Genomic DNA, 8,627 nt, shown 5'->3' with positions numbered 1-8,627 from the left:
AAATAAATAAATAAATGTCTGTATAAATACACAAATTCTTGTTTAAATACATATAGAAATAATTAAACATGTGATTAAAGTAGGCAAATAAATCAAATAAATTGGTGGACAAATGGAAAATGCTTAAGGAAATGCTAAACTCATCCTATTTATTTTCCTTTGCTCACTCATTTATTTCTGAATGTAGTTCTGCATTTATTTTTCCTCTGCACAACATGCTAATGAGAGGGTGTCAACCATGGACTTGGTCGGGGTCATGTCATAGCTGGGGGCGCGTATAATTGACACCCTATAATTGCATATTTATTTATTTATTGTTTTTGCAGGTTTCGTCCTCCATAAACAACCCCCCTATAATCGGCACCCTGTTCCTCTGGTCTCAAAAGCATTGTGGGAGCCGAATACATTGCACTCTGACCACTAGAGATCACTATATCCCAAACCAAAACGGTTCGATGCTTATAATCACTCAATCCGTTCATTGCGAGCTGCAGCCAGTTCCCACACAACTCAGAAAAAGCCATTATCCTGATGAAATTAGCTAAATGGAATGACAGGGGAGCGCATGTTATGCGGATGAATATGCAGGGACTCGCAGGAGGGGTGAACATACAAGGTTTCGTGACTTTGTCTTTGACCTTTTCGGAAAACGAGCTAATCCTGGGGTATAATAGACTCTGGCGCAGATATGGAAAACGGCTGCTCCGTTATCTGAGTCTCCGTGGAGACCATCAGAGAGCGCGGGCCCGGTGAAGATGCCGCTTTATTAAAAGGGGAGTTTGTATATATTGGAAAAAGGCGCTTTTGGTCATAAGTGTCACTCACATGCACAGCGTCCCCCTCTCGATTGTAAATGGAAACCTGTCTCTTTTCTCTAAAATAACCAAATTCACTTCGAGCACGGTTAAGCATAGAAATCCATTCTTGTGGGCAGAATGTAATCAGTAGAACGACGCTCAGAGATCTGTGCCGTACAAGCTCCAGCATCTTCTCCAAACTAGAAATAATCATTTCAGCCTTCGCATTAATGAACTGCCCAGTTGTTCATTTAATAAACCAATAGGAACAGAGTCTCTAAGCAGAGATAGCTACTTTCTGAATTGGAAAAACGGCTTGGCCTATTTCAAACTCAACAACAACGACGACAACAAACATAAAATTACGATAAAATACATTCTCTTATAAAAATATATATATATATTTAAATGTGTAGGCCTAAAGTACACTACAGTAATTATAATTGTTTCCATTAAACGTCTGTCATTTCTAATTTTTTTTAATGATAGGCTACGTGTTTTATGTATTTTCAGATTTTCAACTTTATTTTTTTTTATCAGAAAATATGTTCACTTTGTCGCCACTTTCAGTTTACTGTAAAAATTAAGGCAGCAGTTGTTTTAGCTGGTTGCGGTTTTTAGTGTTTTCTGTTAGCGCGGGGAATTTTAAAATAAATTTGAACCTGATGATTTTTTTAAATTCTTCTCAAGCATTATGACGTCTACACTTTCAGGACGCGCGTTTTTAATGGAATTAACTTCGGCGTTCATTAGTGATGAAACGAGATCACCGCGGTTTTAAAGCCTAATGCACGGGCTGATATTCAGTTACGGCAGCTCTACTCCTGTAGAAAACTCTATATCTAGCCTGCTGATGAGAGTCATTGTTTCCACTGAAACTAAAATGATTTCTGAATAAAGGTCTAGAAATATAGATATATATTTTTAATTTTCCTATTTTTATTTTCTTTAAGTGACTCTCACCAACAAATGTTAGCATAGCCTACGTGACATGCTCTTTATATGATTATATCAAAATGTTATTAATTTAAATCGAACGAGAAACCGCCTTTTATTGGTTTTCATAATTAGTCATTTACACAGTAGGCTATTGCAAAGCCCTATAGCCAGTGCCAAGCTTTTTTCAGCTGTCTGCCTTTCAATTAATTTATAGGACTATTGATTTGATTTCCCACAAGAAAGACGTGAAAGGGTGTGTAACGATACTGCTGATATCCACCGGATAAAGAAGGCAAAACAAGTGTTTGGATGAAACGAGCTAATTTCACAACTAATTCCACACGTAACAGATCTAATGACAAGACAGAATAATCACGCAGATGCCTAGGCTATCAACAGTAGCGCTACAATAAGAATGATAATGGCTGCATTGATATGGTAAGCGTGTGTACCTCGGCCCCTCCAATAAACTCGCTCAAAACCCAAGCTAATATTGGTCTGTACACGTTAAATGTGTAAATATTTCTCCTTCGGGTAGCCTATCTGTCTCTATCACCCCTGCGATCTCCCCCCTCAAATGATGCATTAGATGCATTGAATGTATTTGTTGTGGCGGTTTGAAAAGGCGACGATAATCTGGGGGAGAGAGATAAGAAACACCAATTTATTCAGCGCCACTTTGGACCCTGTTTCCAGCCTCGCTCGGTCCTGACACCTCCAGCGGTAAGCTGATAACGATTAGGCCATTTATTATCTTCACAAAGAACAAAGATTGCCTCACGCCGATGAAATATTACCCCCGGTAATAATCGGAAGCAGAGGGCCCTGGCATCTGATGCATGCATGCGTATATAAATAATAACTTTAGAGCCCTTTTAAAAAAGTAATAAAAATGATGAGAACAAAAGGAGGGGAAAATATTAAAAATAGAGACAACCCATAACAAATAATTTGATAATCAAATGGGTTACAACATATTTTACAAGTCTGCCAGAAAACTGGCTGTGAACTAAATGCATTATCTTAAATAAGAATATATGTCTTTGCCTTTCGCTATTTAGTGGCACACTTTACTTGGACGCAAGGAGAACTCAGAGGCAGCTATGCGCTGCTCTACTGCGCCTTTGATGGACAACGTGAAATGGAAATGTCACCGTGACTGCCACAGTATGCTGCTGGAAAGGAGCAGCCGAGCTTAACAGTCGCCTTAATTAGTCTAAAGAAGTCGCAACGTGGCAACATATTATAGACAAGCGCAAAGAGGAATAGAATTCATTATGATGGGAAGCCTAAAGGCGTCTCATATTAAAAGTGAAGATTTACATATTCACAACACTCAAGCAAACACATCTGCACCATCGCAGTGATTAAATGAGAACGACAATACCTAATGTGCAAAGCATGCACGCTCCAGTATCGGTCTACTATACTATTTATGACGGGTTTAGCGTTCATATTCATTCCTGCAATCTTTAAAATATATCTTCCGAATATCAAAAAAAAATCCAGAATGGAGCCTGCCAAACCTAATAAGAGTGACAATCTTAGGTGCAAATCCTCTCTGCATTGTTTGCCTATGTGAAGGTCAAAATCTAAGAGCTATGCGCAAAGCCTTCAGCGACTGGGTCTTGTTTCATAATTATACGAGTGAGAGCGCCACACGAAACAGCTTCAGCACAGCTTTTAACCATCAAAGCACTACCGGAAGACCAGATTGGCTGACGCACGGCTACGTTGCAGCGGTCCTACTTTGTGCCTCAAGTTTCGCTGTTTCCAGAGAGAGAGCGAGAGACAAGATAGAGTACGAGGTGTCAGACACTACACTACACCACACCGTAAGTCACCGAAGAAAGATCCTCAGCGAAAGCATTCTGGAAAGCCGCTTGACTGTCTGGAAAGGCTGGCATCGCCAGCTAGAGAAGACAGTGCCCGGAGCCTCAGCGCTTGGCGAAGCACAACGAATCACCGCTACTCTTCCCTCAAAGACGGTGCCACACGGAATTGCCCCCAGGACACATTTCTCTGCGAAGAGTCAAGAGGAGAGAGCCTAATCACAAACACTGGTAAGATGCGTTTTGCGTCGACTATCATTCGACACAGCGAGCGTGAAGTCGAGTAATACGAAGAGATTATTCACGCGTTTTAGTGAGGAATTTAAAAAGAGAACTGTAAGTCCAAAATTGGCTAATTATGCTTATGCAAAAGAATGGTTTTATTGTTATTGCAGTTTTAAATGGTTTATAATAAAACAAAAAGACAATCAAATGAATTATACATTTTGCATGGTTGACTAATAATAATAATACATTAAATACAATAAATACATATTGTTTTTATTAGGGCATATTATGTAACTAAATCCGTTATTTGCGTTTGTACGACTGCAGGCATTTTAGGCTATAATCGAAAAGACTAAAACGATAAAGATTGTTACACGTTTTACATGCAGCAATTCCTCTTCATATTTTTCACATGTGCTAATAATATTAATATAATATTATGATATTTGTTAAATTATTTACTCATTTTTTATTTATAGTGAACATACTTAACAATGCCCATGTTTATATTTGCAAACATGTTCAAATAAAATCCAAAATATACAAACTGAACAACCCAAAATGCAATTCCACTAATTTACACCGCATGTAGCCATCCGACAATACAAGACATTTTTATTCATGAAACGAATAACACACACACACACACACACACACATATATATATATATATATATATATGCATGCACACAATTATGATTGTGAGGACACGATTTTGATATGCAACAATGGCAAGAACGCATGTTAAGAAAACCGTCTGAAGTCATTTTCTGCCAAAATTTCAAATGAGCATAACGACGATGTTTTCCCCCCTCTTGAATGATTCTAAATGTGAAAGCAAATGTGATGTGTGTGTGAGTTGAGGAATTAGCTTTCTCTGGAATGCCCCAAGGACGCTTGCATTAGCCCACCTGTGCTGTGTATTCAAATCATTGACTCCAAGAGCTGTCAACCACAAAAGGAGGGCGGGCGCGCTGTCACCACCCTTCAGATTTATGACTACCACAGGATCGTTTTCCGACTAAACTAACGCTGTCACTCAGAATAAGAACTTGACCCATTAAGTCGCACAAGACAAAAAGCGGCACGTTAGAATAAACGCAGCTAGTGGCATGGTTTAATACTGCACAAATATGAGACGTTGCTTCAAAATAACGTGGATTGTTGGATGAAATGAAGAGAGGGTGAGACGCTTTGCTTTCAATCCGTTATCCACGCTTCAGCAGAGGACAGGAGGCTTGTGACTTTGCCTGTGCCTGCCCCCGAGTGCCCTGTCACAATCTAATTACCCGTGAGTAAAGGACAATACCGCTTCAGCTGGTCTGTGTCATTCCCCCTATATCCCAGTGCCTGCTTATCTTCACAAACCCTTCTGCGCCGCTCTCTGCCCCCTCCTGCCCTCTTTTAACCCCACGGAGAATGATAAATGCGCGGTGAGGGAACGAACGGCCAAAGCCATTTCACGGCACCTGTTAATTAAGGGAATGATTGCCTTCAATTTGTTTCCAGCGCTCTCCATTATTTTTGATGCAATTATTTGAAAGCGAACTAATGTGATGTCATTGTCGTCGTCACAGTCACGCATGGTGTGCGACACAACTTGTGTTACATAAGAAACAAAGTCTGAATCTGCACACACACATTTAAAGAAGAGTGAGTTAGAGTGCTCAGTCGGGGGAATCGCTGCAGTAACACCCCCGACCTTAAATGCCAAGTCCCTAAAAGGACAGTCTCTTTTGTTTGAACATTGAGAGCAACTGGATTAGCACAGGTATTTAGTTCAAGTATTCTCTAAAGAATATTTAGCCCTAGGTGAGCTGAACCTTGCCGTTATTAGCGCTAAAACTGGTTGTGATGGCATGGCTGCCTGCAGCTAGCTAGAAAAACACAAAGCCTATAATAAATGTGTACTGCCATATTTGCACAACAAAAAGGCGGCACTGAAGCTGCATCTCAGACTATGCTGCACATACATTTACACAGAAATTACAATAGAAGAAATATTATGAAATTGTTAAACATAATTAATAATAAAATAAAATATTACAAATATTGTAATATTTGTACTTCATATGTTTAATATTTCACTTTAATACTGATGGCTGAGGAGGTTTCACACCAGCGTTTTTACATAAAAGATTTGGAGCAGCCTCAAGTCGCTATTAAAAAACTATTTTGGTATATCACGTTTGATTATGCAGTAGCACAGCACTCCGTTTGTGATAAAGTGACAATGTGAGAGGCCATTTTAGACGTTTTAAGTTTATATCAACTTCCATTTATGTCTGCATAATCTGGTATTTCACCTTTTGGATGTAAGACTGTGTGTAAAATGGACCATTGCACTGCAAAACTAAGCGTCATATTATCCTGTACATTCTAATTTGTTGGCTTCGGGCTGCCAGGGCTTTTTGTGCTCTGTGGGGCCCCTGGTCAGAATCCAGTGTGTTAAAAAGGGATTTAAGCATCTGGTATTGTCACAATAAGGCCACATAGCCTGTTTAAGCGTCTTTATACAACCAACACTGACAGGAGTTCTCTGGTTTAAGAAGTGCTCAGTGTTGCATTGGTGCCCAAATTGATTATTTACTCTCACAGATTTTTTTTTTGATGCAAATGAAAACACACAATGCCTATATCCTAGTTTTAAATAGCTTTGGAAAAGTCTTTGTAGCCCATTTATATTTTTCTCCTCCTTTACCGAGATACTGTGACGTCAAGTCACGGCGTCAGAGTGGCGGCCGGTAGGGGCTCTAAGCTCGCGCTTCAATTATTGCCCGTCAATCATTATTGCTTCAGAGGAGAGCAAGCAAACTAAAACTCCTGCTTTAAGTAATAATAATAATAACAATAAAGTGCATGTTATCAAATACATATTATCAGATAGACACACCACAGCTATTTCGAAGGATAGGTTAAAATGTACAAAATGAGTTAAAAACGCACATTCTTATCTGTAAAACTGGTTCGTGGTGTAGACCTGAAATGACACAAATGTTTATCGAAAGATAGTGATGCACGAGCTGGAGCTCCCTGGTAGACAAGTCTATCTTGTGTTCTCTTTGATTGATCCAACTAGACAAGCTAAATGAATAATTAATATACACAAAGCGTTGCTACAAGCAGTTAGAGGCCACAGAGCTACCAAAGGTGAGAAGCAGTGATCCAAAGGAGCACATTGTAAAATCCACTATATTACATGTTATCCATTTTAGAAACCATCAAGAGGATTTTCGATGTTCAATGAATGTTTAGGCTATTTGAACCGCTGCACGAAATTTGTTATTCCAAAAAAAAGAAAAAGGTGTGGAACATGAAAGATACCCTTTTTGGCTGAATAGGATAGACAAGTAAATGTAATGTTGAGGTGAAAGCTGAAACAATTTATTAAACTCTATATGCAAATGAGGTCTTCAGCTGACTATCCACAGTTTATCTAAAGGCTTAATTGGCTGATTGGCGACGTTCTGTCTTTCTGCCCGCGGTGGGCGAGCCTGCTGCTTGTTTTGCCACGAGATAATTGTAAGCAAGAATCAACGAAGCTGCCCTAATGGCCACCAATTGGCTCTATTTGGACCTGCCCATGCGACCTGTCGGCACCACCGAGAGACGGGCCGCTATTAATATGCAAAGTGACGTTTGATCGCTTGCAACAGCATACAAAGACAGTGTTTTCACAAGAAGAATGTGGTGACAACTAATTTAAAACAATTAGACGCGCAAGAACAATAGCCCCCAATTTAGAGACCATAAAATACTCCTCCCCAATTAATGCCTGAGGTGCTAGGAATTGTGTTTGTTTGCGTTAGGCATATATCGCATGTGACACTTCACTGATACAGGTTTTGTTGTTTTAAGCAAATGTTAATGGTCAGGCAACAGCTCCCAATCACATTTATAATTTTTGTAACAAAAGTTTATGATAACTGCAATAATTTGTTTTATTTATCAATGGGAAATTAAAGTAATTGCTGGTTGGCACTGACTGTAAAAATAAAAGTAGGCCTAGTCTAACCTGTGCCTGTTATTATATTATTATTCGATTAAAAAATACAATTCGTTTAAATATTTTTCTGACGCTGTGCGGAGTTAGCCTAGGACTCCAACTTTACATTCAAAATTTCAGGTCAATCTGAGCTCTTAGTCGTTTAGTAAAAGACAACAGTATCACACATCATCAACGTGAAGCTCTAAGAAAGGTAAAACGATCTCAATGAATTGCTCCGTTGAATGATGGGTCTCTCAGCTCTCTGAATGTGGAGCACTAGGCCGATAGTCGCCGTGGCAGTTCGGAGAGCATGATGTCCGAGCCAATGGCAGTCAGCGCGATCTGCTATTGGTTAACAGAGCGGTCCCTGCCAGCCCGTGACCCCGCCCCTGTGCGTAAGATATGGAATCTACCGGCGCCAGTTCCGACAGTACACAGGCACGATTCATTAAAGAGACTTCTCTCCGCTTCGGACAGCCGCAGAGTTTTTAGGAAGAGTTTAACAATTGGTCTGTGGACAATTTGAACCGGTGGCAAATTACGAATGTCAGCAGACATCTTGAGGATTAACATTCTTTGTACATGAATAACAGGGGAAAAATAAACAGAGGATTGGAGTGCTGAAATGCTAGTTTGCGCAGTGAGTAGCCTACTTCACGATAGTTCTTTGAAACTGCGTACGGTTGAGCATGTAATGCATCGACTTTAACAGGTTGCAACCCATATTTCGATAAAGTTCATATATGTGTGTGTGGTGTGTGTGTGTGTATATGTATATGTATATATATATATATATATATATATATATATATATATATATATATATATATATATATATATATA

At 39.4% G+C, this 8,627-nt stretch overlaps 1 protein-coding gene across 3 annotated transcripts in view; it reads left to right on the top strand.

The window, feature by feature from the left end:
- Nucleotides 1-3,758: 3,758 nt before the first annotated feature.
- The window catches only part of LOC107573143 (GATA-binding factor 2-like), a 14,108-nt gene continuing 9,239 nt past the window's right edge, over nucleotides 3,759-8,627 (top strand). Inside the window, exon 1 of one of the 3 annotated variants that reach the window (XM_016259589.1) lies at nucleotides 3,759-3,799. The gene's annotated coding sequence lies outside the window, so the exon portion shown is untranslated. Of the gene's footprint in view, nucleotides 3,800-8,170; nucleotides 8,425-8,627 lie in introns of those variants that run through there. The other 2 variants (XM_016259590.1, XM_016259588.1) reach the window with 2 other exon arrangements.

This window comes from Sinocyclocheilus grahami, unplaced genomic scaffold (genome assembly GCF_001515645.1).
Source record: "Sinocyclocheilus grahami isolate Dianchi unplaced genomic scaffold, SAMN03320097.WGS_v1.1 scaffold1875.1, whole genome shotgun sequence".
NCBI lineage: Eukaryota > Metazoa > Chordata > Actinopteri > Cypriniformes > Cyprinidae > Sinocyclocheilus > Sinocyclocheilus grahami.
This window is presented reverse-complemented; position numbering and strand designations above follow the sequence as displayed.